Source organism: Meles meles, chromosome 6 (genome assembly GCF_922984935.1).
Source record: "Meles meles chromosome 6, mMelMel3.1 paternal haplotype, whole genome shotgun sequence".
NCBI classification, from domain to species: domain Eukaryota; kingdom Metazoa; phylum Chordata; class Mammalia; order Carnivora; family Mustelidae; genus Meles; species Meles meles.
The window spans coordinates 145871653-145886171 of record NC_060071.1 but is presented as its reverse complement, the minus strand read 5'-3'; the positions used below and the strand labels follow the sequence as shown (position 1 = coordinate 145886171).

At 53.9% G+C, this 14519-nt stretch overlaps 1 protein-coding gene across 4 annotated transcripts in view; it reads left to right on the top strand.

Annotated features, from left to right (window-relative positions):
- Nucleotides 1-14519, top strand: part of BCL11B (BAF chromatin remodeling complex subunit BCL11B) — an 89715-nt gene that overhangs the window by 70739 nt on the left and 4457 nt on the right. The gene's annotated exons all lie outside the window — the stretch shown is intronic.

Below are 14519 nucleotides of genomic sequence, written 5' to 3'. Positions count from 1 at the left end.
GGGAGCCATTGGTGGCTTCTCTTCCTTTCTTTCTAGAAGGACTCCCAGGTCAAGTAGACCTGCCGTGTTGGTGCCTGTGATGGTTTGGTGAGGTTCCTGATCCAGGGCTTGGCTGGTGTGTGACCTTGGGAAGTCCTTTCTCCATGTTGGGCGACTTTGGTTTCCCCGTCTGATGCTGGTTGGGGCCGGTGGTGGGGGAGTGCGGCAGGGCGAGCTTGCCTGTCACCTGTCCTTGGTTTTATGACTCAGGCAAGTCCTCAGGCAACCCTTAGCCTCGGTTTCTCATTTTGGAAGCAGTGAAAGTACGCATCTCCGGAAGGACAGAGCAAGGCCCCGCTGACTTGGTGCCCGTGGCGCAAGTCTGTCAGCACTCCCGGGGTCCCTGTTGTCGAGGGCAGTCAGTCTGTGGTTAAGATGATGGGCTCTTGAGCCAGACCGTCCAGGCCTGGGTCTCAGCACTTCCCGTGGGACCTCCTCGGAGTCTCACTCTGCACTCTTCTCCCCAAAAGACAGATAGAAATGAGCTTACTCTTGGGGTCATTTTACAGACGAGGGAGGTCACACCAAATGACAGATGCGGAGAAGTAGGGTGCCTTGCCCAGGGTTGTCCAGCTGGTAACTGCTGAGTCTAGACCAGAAACCTGTTGCATTGTGCCCATTGCTTGGGGCAAAGGGGGCCGCACAACTGGTAGGCCAACCATACCCCAGGCCCCTGGCTCTGCCCCTACTCTGGAGCACTGGTCCAGAAGCCCCAGCTCCTTAGCAGGCCCGGCCCACCAGACCCGGGTGCGTTTTCTGAGTCGGTGCAGGCCATTCACCATCTGCTGCCTCCACCACTGGGGACAGTCTGGGACTGGAAATGCTTGTTTTCTGCTCAGGCCTGGAGGACGGAATACAGCTCCCCAGTGAAGCAGCCCTGCCACCAGCCCCAACTTTCCCAATCTTTTTTCTTCCCCATCATGTTTAGGAGAATTATGGTGAAGACCGGGTGCTTCGTGTACAGGGCCATACGTGTTTCTTACCGAGTTCCCATTTCCTTGGGATCTTGTAGAACTTGCCATTTGCTGTGGAGCCGAATGGATCGGCAGAAACCATCGGATCCTGCAGGCCCTCATTCCTGTCGACATGCTCGTGGGCCAGTCACCCACGGGCCAGTCACCCAGGGGCTGGACCCGCGCTAGCATATAGAATTGATTTGAGGGTCAAGAAGAGCTGAGAAATAACGAAATCTCTCAGTTCGTCAGCTTGCTTCTTGAATGTGAGGTCAAAACCCCATTTTAGACTTGGGCTTTTTAAAGACAGGTTCCTTCGAAATTTGGCCGAAATGATTTGAAACAAAACGATCATAGACTTGATCAGAAAGTGGTGATATCAGGCTCTCTTTGTGGTCTGGACTACATCTGTGAGTGGTGGAGTTTGTAAGTGTGTGTGTGTGTGTGTGTGTGTGTGTGTGTGTGCATGTGTGTGACTATTGTTTCTGCACTCACTTGTGCTCATTCTTACGATCCTGGATTTGGGTTTACTTATTTCTTTTATTTTTTAGAAGGAAAGTATTTTTATAGGGGAGAGTGGTAAGAGGATTGGGGGAGGTCACCCCTCTGCAGGCAGAATCTGAGCTTTCCGGCGTGTCGTGCCAACTCGATGGCTATTATTCCTCCAGAAAATAATGTCCCTTTTTTTTTTTTTTAAACTTGCTTTTAACATTCTGCCCTTGGCATCTGTTCCAGGCATTGTGGACGAACGTAGACTGTGTTCTGACAATGGGTTAAAGCAAGCACTTATTGAAAAGCATTCTCTACTTAATTACATTTCCTTCTTCTGGAAGCTATTTTAATTTTTTTTTTATAATCACATGTTAATTGTGTATTAGCGGGGCCTTTCTGATTAGTTGAAAACATAATGAAACCTTTGTAAACAACACAGAGAGAGAGAGAAAGAGGAACGTGTGAAGCAGAGACAGTGGTAAGGAGCCAGTTCTAAGAGGCCCAAATAACTACATTTCTGGCTGCCAGGAGGGGTGGAAATTGTACCTGGAAGTCCCTTTTCTGAGGGACGGCTCCCCTGGTGTGGAGGGTGGGGCTTTGGCCGCTGCCCCAGGAAGGAGTGGGGTGGGCTCACTCCTGCGTGGTGGCCCTGCTCTGCCTCCTGCTGTCATTCATTCATTCACCCACTCATTCATTCGTGTGCTCATTCACGTTCTGGGCAGTAGCTTCCTATGCTGAGCACTGACCTGATGCAAGGTTCCTCATGCGTTCTCAAGACACCCCCCACCCCCAGGTAACCATGAGGACAAGGAAACTCAGCTCACAGTCGCGTTCACTCGTTCCCTTTCACGTTCAGCCGAGGCTAGAAGCTGGAGAGCCAGATCTGTCGGGCTTGAGGACCCCCAGCCCCAGTATGGTTCTGGAGCCCGCATGCCCCTTCCTGGGCAAATACTCCAGCAGGTCCCGAGACAAGCTGGTGCCTGTCCAGAGGGCAGATGGGTTGGAGGAGCCAGCCAAGGCTGCCTCTGGGGTAGGGGGAAGCAAGGGGCGAGGGGGAAGGTAGCTTGCACCATCCCCAGAATGTGGCCCTGCTGTTTTTTTTCCCCTGCCTTTTAACATCTTTATTGAAAAGCCCCAGCCCCAGTTTACAACCCCTATTGTGGTGAGAAGGGCCCCGAAGGGCGAGCTCTGTTCCCCATTGAAAGGGCTGGGCTTACAGGGGTTTTGCAGTTCCCAGGCTGTTATTAGGGAAGCGTGGCTGGGCCGTTTGAAATGCAAGTGCTACTGTGTGCGAGCGCCAGGTTCCCCGTGCGCGCTCCAAGGAAACGCTGCCAAGACAGTGCTGCGAGCGGCCGCCAAGCAAAACACGCGCTGCCGGCCAGTGGGGCCAGCTCGCTTCTGCGAATAGAGGAAAAATTGACTTTCTGATTTGGAGTGTTTCTACAACTAAGAAGAATCACTCCAGTGATTGTTCTAAAAATATTCCGGAGGCAGCACGTTCTTGAAGGCCTCGGGATTCTGAGCGGTCCTTAATTGTACTTTTTATGTAATCTCTCTGGATCGTGTGTTTTTTTAAAAAAGAATTTACTTAAGCCTGCGTGGTCATCTCCTCTCCCCGCACCCCCCGTCCATAACCCCCACCCCCCCGTAAGTATTGCAACCGCGCCAAAGAGTGCCGTACACAGCAGAAATTGTATTTTTATCTCTTTGACTTCAGGAAGTATATTTGGGTTTTCATCTCCTGCAGCCGCTGTTGCAAGGCTCACATGTGAGCAGCCGAATCTAGGGCAGCCCCTGACGTCCCTGCATGGGTGGCAGAGCCCTGTTCTGGAGGGGGGCGTCCTGCAAGAGGCAGGGTTTTTGGAGGAGAGCTGGGGAGGGGATGCGGGGACCATTTGTGCACCCCTGCTCCCCCTGCTTGTTCAGGCTGGCATTCCCGCTTGCAAGGCGCAGAGCTCCCTGGGAGCCTCAGACCCACCGTCCCCGGCGACTCTGGGATTCAGATGATTTCTGTAATGATGAAGCTGACTGGGATGCCCCAAGCTCCCTTCTTGCCAAAAGTAAATGACGTCAGCCCCTCCTCTCCCCTCTGACTCTGAGTTTCTCTCCACCCTCTTTCCCCACCCCTCCTCGCTCTCTCCCTGTTTCTCTCTCTCTCTCTCTCTCTCTCTCTCTCTCTCTCGCAGTCAGTTTTGCAGGTTAAGCCGCAGAGCCTACAAGGAGGTCAGTACTGAGTGAGGAGTCTTTCCCCGGGATGTGTATCCGCAGCTCTGCTGACATTTGGGGCTGGTTGGAGTCTTGTCGTAGGACGCCTGCTCCCACCCAGTAGAGGCCAGCCACAGCCTCACCTCTGCCAATAGTGGCAATCCAGAATGTTTCAAGACATTGCCAAAACTCCCTACATGGGCAGAACAGCCCTCTGTTGAGTACCACCGGTCTGGCCTTTTCCCCCAAACTTACAGCCAGAGAAGGCCTGGAGACTATTAGGACCCGTTTTTCGGGTTACAAATCAGCAATAATAGCAGGGTGGACTCAAAGGCCTCGGAAATCGAGAATGAGTCCCCCGCTTGATTTTTATCCCCAAAGTGAATTTTTAAAAGAAGTTGCGGGATGATCTGGGTTTGAAGGGTGGCCCTGGTGTGGTCAGTGAGGGGCGGTGAGCTGTCCATCCCAGTGGTACTGCAGGCGTTGGAACCGCCATGTTGGCCAAGGTCTGCACCTTCAAATGAGCAAGCAGTTTTCTGTCAAAGTTTCCTACGTGGAGCTTCTGCGACAACTCTAGCATTGGGTAACTGGTCATCTTACCAGCTAACTGATGGTTTTGAGGTGTTTGCCAGTGTTTTTGGCATCGCATGCTGGGACATTCTCTCTTTATTGCCCTTCCTCCTCTGCATGATCTCACCCTCCCTCCCTCCCTCCTCTCTCCTCACTCCCCTCCTTCCCGAGAGGTTGGTACCCCGTGGTGGGCACCAGACCTCGCTTGCTCACGGCAGGTGCTTCATTTTGATGATATGCTGTACCCATTTACAAGAATCGTGTTCTGTGGCTTTAACGTTGACTCATTCCTGGGGCAGCCAGGAGGGTCAGGTGCTCAGGTGTCATTTCATCCATCAGAAGCCTCCTCTTCGAGAAATCAAGACCTCGGTAGTCGGCGGGTTTTGTGCTGGGCTTCCTTGGAACACGGCGTGGCCAAGTATGCGTGTGACCACGAGAGAGTGATTTCCTGGGCTCAGCCAAAACCCAGGCTTCCGCTGGCTTCTCTCCGCCAGCTGGCCAGCAGAGCCAGCCTGGAGGTGCAGGAGCCATTTGGAATTCACAGGACGCCATCTCCCCTGGGGCCTGGGCTTCTCGGCTTCAGGTTCTGCAGGACAGCACCGTCCTGGGGGCCTCCTGGCTCCAGACTGTACAGGCAGTTTGGGCTGCCACTCCCCTGCCCCCACCCCAGCCCCCCACTTGCTCTGCCCACGTCCTTTGTCACCACTGGCACAAATCCCCTGCCCCTTGGCATTGCTGCTGCTTTCATGTGCCCATGGTGGGGGGATGCGGGGGGGGGGGCAGTGCAGTGAGGACTCACTGGCAAGTGCTCTGCGGGCCATGGCTGGAGCCACATCTCCACCAGCCCCGAGCCACGGTTGGATGTAGCCATTGGGCCGCCCAGCCACCATGCTGTGGCTGCTGGTGTTGGAGACGGGTGGTGTGGAAGGCATGCATGTAATTGTCTCCCCATCACGTGTGTGCGTGTGTGTGAGAGAGAGAGAGAGAGAGCCTGTGCGTGGGGGAGGTGGAAAAGTGCTCGGTCTGGTTGTCTGTAACCTCTGTGGCGTTTGGTACATCTCTGAATCCTCTGATTTTCGGATCCCGCCGGGCAGCTTGGCTGCGCACGGAGCACCCGGAAACTTCGGCACGGAGCTGCGCCTGGCGAGGATGACCATGTCCCCGGCTGCCGGCGGCTGGACGAAGCTGGCACCGCGGCAGAGGCAGAGCGCTGCAGAAGTGCCGCGGGTTTTTCATATGGAAATGTGGAATAATGGGGTGATTAAATAGAGCTGTATATTAAAGTACATCTGACATTAGAATTACCATAATGTGCTGTAGCCTTAGGCTGAGTACTTTATTTGCCATCTGCGTCGGCCCAAAATCCCCCAGGGAAGCGCTAAAATATTCTGAATAAACTCAGCTCGAGTTCTTATTGAGAGTAAAATACCATTTGTGGCACGTCGTATTGATTCGTCTTAATTGTGGTGCAGAAAAGAACATTCACTCGCTGATGACTTTTGTGCTCGGTGACAAGCTGGCTGGAGTTACTCAAACACTGGCGTTGGTTAACCTGGACGGGGCCGGCCGGGCACCTCGGGCGCCAGCCAGGGTACCACGGAGCCACCATGGGCACGCCACCGCGGGGGGCTCCCAGCAGCCCCACCCCGCTCTCCCAGGTGGGTGGGGGACCTGCGAACTCTGCCGCCAGGCCCCTCCCCGTGCCCGGCCTCAACTCCCGCCTCGAGGAAACGCTGACGGGCTGCGGAAGGACGGCGTGTGGCGGGTTCCCCGCCAGGGGCCGTGGCCTCCGTCTCCTCCGCCTGTGGTTGGAGAGATGTGCCGTGCATGTTGGAGAAAACAAAACTAAAAGAAGAAAAGGAGAAGGGGAGGAACCCACCCACCGGAGCAAACCCCAGCTTTGTTGGTTGCCGGTTGGTGGCCCTGGGACCTGGTAATGTCTCCGCAGCCCTCCGGGAGGGGGAGGGGTGGCACGGGAAAGACAGATGAGTCGGTGGTGGGAAAACACTTAGTGATCCAGACGGTGCTCCCCCATTCACACGGTCCAGTTTTCATCCTATAATTGCCTATCATTATACACAATTTAAATATTCAAACATCCTCCACAAACCTTGGGCTAGCATGTTTTTATTACAAATTCAGAACAAGGGAATAACCTTTAACTTCAGAGACAAATGAGACAAATTTACAAGTGCATGTCTGCTGTTTTCTTGTGTTTTATCAATCCCCGCAGACCGGAACACTTTTGCTCTAACGCCACTCTGAACAATATACATATATTACTACTTGTTTGTAGTGTGTGGGTAACGAGTCCCCTCTGCATTAGCTAACCTATAGGACTCGGCGGCGAGGCTCTCCATAACGTCAATTATCTCCTCCGAGCTAAACGTACACTCCATTAAAGCGAGATTTACTGCCCCTGCAATACTTCTTGGGGTGGAATGTGGAGATTTTTGTGGATTTAAGGAAAGGAAGGAAGCCTGATTCCTGCCTCACGAAGGAAGTCATGAATAATGGAGAAGAGAGACTTCCTGTGTGAGCCGGAACGTGTGCGTGAACATACCCACGAGGTGTGCACGCGCCCCGCACACACCAGTTCTCACACACACCGGCAGCTCACGCCTGGAGTTGTGGGTTTTTTTTTAACCTGTTTATTTCTTAATTCACTCTTTATTTTTCCATTAAATGATAAGGAGGATTTGCTTTCTGCTTCCGCTTCACATTCTCGGCTACATTCCTGTCCCTAGAGTGCTACAGCGTTTTTAGAAAACCTTATACATTTGGAGGGCATGGGGAGGGGGGCAGAACAAAACCACCCAAATAAGTTTATCTCTCAGCCCACCAGAATGCACTGGTGTAGGTCATTTTCAGAGACGTCTACAGAAAGATTTCAAGGGAATCTGATGATGCATTCATCTATTTTGGGGAAGACATACTATTTCCAGCTGATTTGCGTCCCTTATGTAAAAGGGGGAAGCTCTATAAAGATAATCTTGAGGAATGTGCCGTAGTTTTTTGAGAATGCTGTGAGTGAGTTGCCCCAAATAAAATCGCTCCGTGTGTCCTGCCTCCAGCTCTTCTGTCTTACTAGCAAACACCGCTGTTCTTGCCCTTCCCGGAGATGCCCCCGCGGTCAGCAATACTGCTTTGTTTCTGGGCTGGGTGGCCGTTTCCTGAGCCTGAACTGCACACCTGGTCCGACCACAGAATTGAGCAGTTGAAATCGAGACTGACTGGGGAAATCTGGGGTGCACGGTGCCTGCAGCTGCAGTTCAGTTCTGATACTTCTCTGTTCCACTGAGAACCTGGACCACCCTGTTCCTGAAGCTGGATCATGGGCCTAGGAGTTTCATATGAGAATCTTGCTGGAATAATAGAACTCCTGCTGGAGACAGTGATTTAAAAGCTACCTTGTAGGCTAGTGAGCCTCATAATTGGATTTTAAATTTCTTCTTTGCATTTTCCAGGCCCTCTTGTTTCATTTCTTTATATCTTAATGGTTTCACAATTTAGAAAGGGTGGATCTGGTCTCCAAAAGAGCCCTTCAAGGGCTTCCCCTTCATTGTTTGGTCGTACTGACATTTTGTTGCATGGAACAGGTTTTGACTCAAGTAGGCCTTGAGTGTGGATTTGAAAATCTTCATATTTGAAAAAAATATATTAGAGCTTGCACCGTGATGGAATCGATAGTGACGGAATTCAGCCTGTACCTGGCTCCATTCCTCTGTGTTTTCAGAGCCTCCTCAGATTGGTCCGAAACCCCCTTTTCAGTCCCACCTCCTTTTCCTCACCTCCGTCAACCTGGGGTCCCACTTCTATGCCTGTGTGTGTGAGTTGCCTCTGCAAGGCACACCTTTGCTTTCCTTTCTCTGCACAGCAGACTCCTTCCTCCTCCTTCTGACTTCAGTTCCAGGAGCTCCTCCCCAGAGAGGTCTTCCCTGATCCTCACCTGCTGTCCGTCTGTCCCTCCTCGGGATCCTGTGCCTCCTATCACAGCCTCTCCCAGTGACCTTGTGGCCTGAAGCCTCACCAGAGACGCGTGCACTCATTAGCTCCTGCGCTTGGCTGCAGGCTCCTGCAGGCAGACGTACATTGCCGTGTCCCTCCACTCAGCCCAGGGCCTGGCCCCCAGCAGGTGCTTTCTGTGTTGTAGAGCCAAGGAAGGGGGGACGGAGCAATGATTACATGATGTCAGACAGATCCTTTCATCTTTTGCTATCGCAGTGCAGTTTCTGGGGTACCAGATGTAGTGTGACCTTGGGTACTGTCCTGAGGCATCTCTTGGCTTCCTTACAAGAAGGATAAGGACACCCGAGAGCCGTGCCTCTTCTGCACGTTTAATATTCAGCCCTGGGTTTGGGCAGTGAGTGTGGGCGAGCGAGGACAGCCCTGCACCACGAGCAGGTGTCTGCGCTCTCTGGTAGGTGCATCCCTCCCCTCCCCTCCCTGTCCCTTCTGTGCAGCCCTGAGGGCATGTGTGCGGTGCCCTCCTCCTGCACGCCTTCCCTCCGTGGTCTGGGCAGGGGCCCTCTCCCCGCGTCCGGTTTTCACCCCTGTCCGTGCGGTGTTCCTACTTGCCTGCCTTCTCCCCAGGTGCTCTGAGCTTCCTCCGAGGTTCTGTTCTGCCTTAGCATCCTTTGTGTCCGCTCACCCCCGCTTCTCAGCCCTTACCTGTGGCCTCCTGGAGGCGAGGGGTCGTGGCCAATCCCTCTAATCGTGTCTGCTGTGGATGACCTGATAGATGAAAGAATGAATGAGCGAGTGAATGAATGAATGAATGAATGAATGAATGAATGAATGAGAAAGGCATGTCCTTAGAGCATTTGGGACACAGTTAAATTTCCTTGGGTTCACTCACTTCCCAGGGATGGCTCTTTTGCTTGAAGCAAGATTCGGTGGTGTTTTTGTGCGCACCTGGCTGCCGAGGGGAATGTTGGTGGCTTGAGCGGGAGGCTGTGGGGGAGGCTGGAGGCTGGGTCTGCCAGCCCTAGTTAACTCCAGGCATGGGAAGCACACAGTGTGCCTCTGTCGCAGGGGTGCTGGCAGGGTCAGCGGTCTGTCCCCAAGCACCGTGAGGCTGAGCGGACTTTTCCCATCTGTATAAGGTCTTTCGTCTCAGCCTAGAAACCGACGGCATTTCCTCAGGAAGCCCGCAGCTTGCTGGCGTTCGTGGGTGCGGGTGGAGCGGTTTGTGTGCCTGCTCCGGTCGCTCCCCAGGGCCCATGACAGTGGAGGCTGCAGTCTCGTGGAGGGGGCAGCCAGCTGTGTGTCTGGACACGGCACAGGCGGGCTCAGCCCCCCGTCCGTCTGGGTTCTGTGATCCATGAACCATGGGACCTTCGGTCCCGCACTTAGCTGTGATGAGACTTCATTTCTTTTTTATATGAAGTCTGGATTAAAACCCACTTTCTAGAGTTTCTGTGAGCATCTGCCTGAGAGGACAAGTCTGGCATTGGTACTCGCAGATCGCATGCGCCTTGAACACACCAAGGTCAAGGACAGATTTTGATACTACGTGCGATCAGTATCAGGTGGTTTCCCGAAATGCTGGGGATACAGTAGCGGTAGTGCTGGGTCTGGAAAGACATTTTTCAGGCAGAGAAGGAAAGGCAGGTAATCTGGGCGCAAGGACTGGCAGGTACCAGCCCGGTTGCAAACATGCGGCCCCAAGGAGAGGGTCGGGGGTGTGAGGGAAGGCTGAGGGCCTCTCGCTTCCCCTGGGCAGCAGGAGATGTGGGAGGATGGCTGGGTGGCCTGCGTGCCTGTCCTGCTGATGCTGGCTTAGAGGGTCGGGCGGTGGCCGTGGCTTGGTGTCTTGGTTCTGTTTAGAGTCCCCTGGGATCCTGGCCTGCCGGGTAGTGGGTGCTGCGGCTGAAAGGCGTGGGCGTGTTGGGTGGGCCCTGTGCCCAGCGTGCCCAGGAAGTGGTGCACTGGCTGAATGCTGAGCTGAGCCCTTTGGGGCCAGGCGGGTTCCCCCAGACTCCCTCGTCGGGGAGACGATGTGATCAGCAGTGCTGGCTGTGAGGACACAGCGTTTTCGCGGGTCACCCACGGTTCTGAAGCACCTGTCCCATTAGTCGCTGTGTGGGTGGCCATGGTCACAGCAGCAGGCTGGGCCAGCTCGATCCCTATCCTCAGGGAGCTTGGAATCTAGCTCAGATGATGAATTTTAAATCAGTAACTCAGGGCCAATACTGTGGCCTTGACCAGCTCACTGATGTTCCCCCAAACTTTATAGCGCCTGTCAGTTGTCGCGATGTGTAGTTATCATGAGGACTGAAGGGGGCCGTGCAGACAGCAGCCCCACGACGCAGGCTCTGGGCCCAGTTCAGCTGAGCCCGTGCACTCTTCCCTCTCCCAGCACCCCGGCTGCCCATCTGCTTGTCCTTCTCATCATCTCCCCTGCAGTGTGCACTCTGTCCACCCAGGGGGCGGACGGGCACCCAGGCTGCCCGGCTTCTGTCTGCGCACTGAACAAAGGAAGGGTTGGTGGGGTCTTTGGTCTCCGCAGGACACACTCTGCCACCTAGTTAGTTCAGCCCCGTCCCACCTGGGCCCCCATTTACTGGGCTTCTGTGTGCTGGGATCCATGGAGGGCAAAGAGTCGGAGGCGCGCTCTATGTGGTCATGAGGATCTAGAGGATTCCGAGGCCTGGAGGAAGAGCACAGGCGTGGACTGGCCATGTCTGCCGGGGGAGGGGTGGGGGCATGGGGTCTGTGAGCAGAGGCTGGCGGAGCACCCCGGAGACCACACGGGAGCTGGGTGTCACCCCCCCACACCCCCAGAACCAACAAAGTGCATCCCTGACTTCTCGGTGAGACGTAGGCACGATTTCACCGACTTACCGTGGTTCTAGCCCAGAGCCGCACACCTCCACTTTCTGGTGAGCACGCGGCTGGGACAAAAGGAAAGGAGCCTGGGTGCCCTGGCAGGGGGGCGGGGGGGAGGGTCTGTACACGTTTCTCTCTTCACGGGGCTCAAGAGCACAGCCGGCTGTGTGGCCTCTTCCAGGCCTCAGTGTCCTCCTCCGTGAAATGGGGCCAGTGACCATTCTTTCTTCGGGGCTTGTGTAGAGTCTCGGGCGAGGTCAGCCCTGCTTTGCTGTGGACAGGCCCATGTAAGGGTTTCATGACGTCTGTGCTTACTACTGCGGTGACTGTTTCCACAGCTCCACCTTGGAGAGAGGCTGAGGGTTGACAGGGTATGTTCAGAGCAAGCAGGGGGGGTTCTAGATTTCATAGACGGCCGTGCTCAGAAATGATAGAGACATAAAACCTACAAAAACCACTGAGGTGGCTGGCTGACATTTTCTTTCTGGGATCATGAAAGGGGAGACGGTTTTACAACTAATGAGGGGTCTACACATTTTAGGGATAATGGTGATCGTAGTTACTATCATTTTGGAACAGTGGAGACAACCTTGTTAGCAGCTGTAGATTCGCGAGGAGGACTGGGGGGTTGGCCGGTGAACCAAGTCCTCTCCTGGGGTATAGGGGACCTGGGATCCAGCATCCTGCCCCTGCATCTGGGTCCTGGGTCCTGTTGAACTTCACACCCCATCGAGTGGGCTCACTTGCTTTGTGAAACATCTCCCTCCGGGGGCCAGGCCTGTGGTGGCCTCGATTGGGTTCCATGAAAGGATAATCGGTGCCCTGCACTGAAGGGACACAGCGTGGAAGGAGAACCTCCTTCTTGACCATTTTCATCATAAAACAGTGTAGCAAGAGAGATCAGCCCCTGAGGTGGTACTGAGCGCTGGAAAGTGGGCGGGGAGCGAGCCTGGGTTCGGGAAGCCTGGGGTCCGGAAGCTTGAGGAGGGTCATGGCCCCCTCCCTGCTGGCTGTGGGACTCTCCTCTGCTTGCTTCCTGAGCTTCCATTCCCTCTTTCCGGCAGGGGTGCAGCCCTGCCTTGCCTGGCATCCCTCGGGGGCGGGGTGAGTCATGACGACGCGCATGCCCACAGAGATGCCAAAGCAGCTGCGGAGCACTCTGCAAACTGTGGAGGGCCGTGAACCCAAGACCCCGTTCTTAGGTCAGCGGCCCACGGCCCGGATTCTAATTTTTGCCTCAAGCTTTGGAGACTGGCCCAGGTGGGGTCTCGCCTGTGGCCCCGCATGAGCTGGGGGGTTGGGGGGTGTCCTGGTTGTCCCCTCTGAGCAGCAGTGGGCCGCTGCATCTCCCACGGGCGCGGGCGTCAGTTGGCCTGTTAACCTAGCGCGCTCAGCTGTGTCCTTTTCATTGAATAATGACTCCATTAAAGGTGTATTTTTTATTGGACATGATACCTTCATTAGTATTATTAGAGTAACCGGCATAATAAGGAGGAACAATTATTTAAATGCTCATTTAAAAAAAAAAAAAAAAGGAACAACAACCCCTCACCGCGGAGGGAGACTCCCATCCATTGCAGGAGGGTCCGGTTGCTGTCGGTCCCCAGGCGTCACTGTAAGAAATGAGGTTCCCTCACCGCGAGCGAGTTTGCACTTCTCTGGAACCTCTCATGCATGAAGCCAGCTGCATGAAAAGTCCAGGCGGGTTTTATTCCTGCCAGACTTGAACGTGCACCACCAGGTTCAAGGATGGACAGCATACACTGAAACCTAGAAAGCCCCACTCAGCCTCTGCATCGTGGTGCTCGATTTCCCCACATGGCAGCTCATTGGGTGCCCCCGCCATCTTTAGGGGCAGGTATCTTAGTCCCATTCTACTGATGTGGAAATCGAGGCCCAAAGAGGTTGTGATTTGAGCGACTTCACTGTGCTGGGAATGTCAAGGCTAGCAATGTCTCCCAAGCCCCCGTAACCTAGAGACGGCAAGGGGCGTTTCTGCGTGGAGAAAAATCCGAAGGACTGCCTTTAGAGCCAGTAGAGCAAAGAAGATCCCGTCTGGGTTTTTGCCAACTGAGAGTAATGCTGTCTGAGGAAGGAAGCGAGCAAGGACAGACACGGGCCCTGGGCTCGGAGTCGCCAAGCCTGACTGCGTGATCGAAGCGCAGCTGACGTTTCTAGGTCTGTAGGCCAGGTTTGATGTCGCCGGGGACGTCACTTCAAAACGATCCAGGTATCCACCTCTCACATGGAGCCTCAGCAGCCCCCCAGGCAGCGTGGTGGGAGTGGGTCCTCTCTGGGCCACTGGCTAAGGGGTTGCCTCATCGAGCCTCCAGGTCGCCTCTGGGCAGGTGGCCCTGAGCCCAAGGAGGGGGTGACCTCTGGTCCTGGGATGGGGAGGGGGGCCAACCCTCTCGCCAAGGGTCTCCCATTGCATTTAAAAATGAGCCGCCTGTGACTGGTATGCGGCGAGTGTAAAATATTTAGTGAGTTTTTGAATAGAAAAATGTTCCGAGTGGCTCTTCAAAGACTTCTGACATTGTTCACTTGTTAAAAGTGAGCAGCCCTAGTGCTCAAGGCTACTTCTAGGCAAGAGAGAACCATGAAGTGGTAATATGGAAATGAACATTTTATTAAGGAAAAAAAAAAAGCTGGGGGTAGTGGAGAGAGTTGTCTAGGGAGGGCCTTTGAGGGCTGCGAGATTTAAAAAAAAGTCAGAAGCTGTCAGATCCTGGGAAGGCCGTCGCCTGCAGGGAATCTTGCCATCGTGCAAGGGAAGTCAGGGAACCAAAGCAGTTCAGGGGTGCGGGAAAAGAAAGAGCTCACCCCGGCACGAACGGTGGCCCTGAGATCCGATTTGATGGACACGTAGCTCTTTCCCACCTGCTGGTGAATTACGGACAGGTAACTTCCTTCCTGGGCTGCTCCAGAGTTTTAAAAGCGTCTTTTTAAAAATTTTCTTCTTCTTCTTTTTTTTTTTTTAAACAAGAAGTGGAAACATCTGAGCTCTTTAGAACATGCAGCTACATGCTTCCCAGCAGCTGCCATTTTGAGTTAAAAAAAGGTTTTAATCGGCCATTTCGGCTGAAGAGCAGTCTTTATTCCTGGCCTGCTGGGGAATTCTGCATTTTCTTCTGTTATCCACATTCTTCACCAGCATAGAACTTTCTAGAAAATACGTGGCCATCAGAACAAGAAACAGGAAATACTCTGGAGTGGAAGCCCAAGGAGATGAAGATGATGAACAAAGAGATTGGGGGGAAGGGGGTCCCACTTAAACAATGAAGAGCCAGAGCAGCTGCGTACCATAAATCGATTAATTAGAGTTTCCGAAAGCCCAGGTGAAGGGTACAGAAACGCTCTTTAATTTGAAGATCTATGACCTTGTGGGATGTGGCACTTCATTTGTGTTATTAGCTCGTGGGTCAGAAA